Source organism: Simochromis diagramma, unplaced genomic scaffold (genome assembly GCF_900408965.1).
Source record: "Simochromis diagramma unplaced genomic scaffold, fSimDia1.1 OVJJ01000685.1, whole genome shotgun sequence".
In the NCBI taxonomy this organism is placed as follows: domain Eukaryota; kingdom Metazoa; phylum Chordata; class Actinopteri; order Cichliformes; family Cichlidae; genus Simochromis; species Simochromis diagramma.
This window is the reverse complement of record NW_024387477.1, coordinates 11990237-11991874: the sequence shown is the minus strand read 5'-3', so window position 1 is coordinate 11991874 and position 1638 is coordinate 11990237.

Genomic DNA, 1638 nt, shown 5'->3' with positions numbered 1-1638 from the left:
TCTTTACTCTCTGTCTGTCTGTGCATGTGCAGTTTTGGTTTTAGAATTCAAAAGGTATGACACATCTCTGAATTAAGCAATTTCCAGTTTCTCTGTGGTAAATTGAAGTCTTTAACGCTCCCTTAGTGGCTGGCAGTTAAATTAAATAAGCCATTAAAAAAACCTACTGGATTAATACAAGAGATATTTTGGAGCTATGTGATTATTCCAGAACAGCAAGCTTCACTGATCGGGTGTGCAGTAATCTTTCCCCGCAGTCAACACCAGATGGCAGGCACTGAAACCATCATTGTGTTGGCTAAGGTGCTCTTACTCTGTGATTGTGTGTATAAATCTGACACCTTTCACCAGAGGTTTAATGGAGTGGATGATGCTGATGTGCACACAGAGAAAGGCTGAAGTTGCCTGACACATCTCACCGCTTTCCTTGTTCATTACAATCCAGGCACAACACCAAAAAGCGAAGAAGCATTTAGGGGCAGCAAGGTGCCAAATATTCACCTGCTGTAGTCGGCAGATTTGGAAGCTCCTCTGAGAATGTCATCGCTCATGCTCAGCAGAAATAGTGCTAGGTGAAGGGAGGTGGGGGGGCTGTGTCTTTGTTTGCACTGAGTAAATGGAGCAGTGACTTAAAAAACATTTCTACCTAGGGTAAGTTTAAAACTTGTGTTTTTATATTTATTTCACCTTTTAGGTCATACTTCTTTTTATTAATTTCACACGCTCATTTTTAATTTCCCTGTTGTAAGGGGTTTGGGAAATGGGTCTATCCTTACTTTGAGGTAAATCACATAATTTGAGGCCCAGTAGAGGTTTTTGGGGCAGACTATGATCAGCTGGCTTTCATTGTTGATTAAGCCAACTGCATTTTATATCATCCTCATCCAGTGTAATATTAGAAACCAAAGAGCATATTTAACTTACAGTCTTTAAGTTATAGTCTTTAACCTAACAATACAGCAAGCATGGACAACACAGTCTGCTCCGTGCCAGTCTAAATTAGTACAACACTGAAATACTTTTCCATAATACTGCAAGCTATTCCTGCACTAATAAAACCTTTGAATAACTCGATATCATTCACTGAAGAAGGCATTTCTAGACATCGTTGAATGTTCTTCTCCATGTACTCCAGCTTCCTCCCAAAGACGTGCTTTTTAGATTAACTGGTGCTTTTGAATTGGCTGTAGGTGTGAATGGTTGTCTGTTTCTCGCAGTTAGCCCTGTAATTGAATGTTGACCTGTCCAGGGAGTCCTTCCACCCACCCTGAATTAAATAAGCAGTTAGGAAGATGAATGGAAAGCACATTTTAGGAATTTCTTGAAATGTGATAACCTTGTTGAGGCAATTTTCAGTTTTCTTTAAGAAGTAGGAATGTTAGTTACAGACCTAAATGTTTTAGATATTGATATGTTTCGTATGAAACCTAATTATTTTTAACTGCTTATCAAACTTGGGAGGGTGTGGATGGTTTTGGGGGGTGGTTGCTTCCTGCCCAAGCTATCACAGAGTGCAGGGCCAGGTACACAGGTGTGGTGTATGAACAATATAACAATAATGAGTAATTATAGCACAATAAAACTTAGATAATTTGAAAGTGGTGAGTGGAAATGCAATTGGGGCTTGTGTACAGTTTA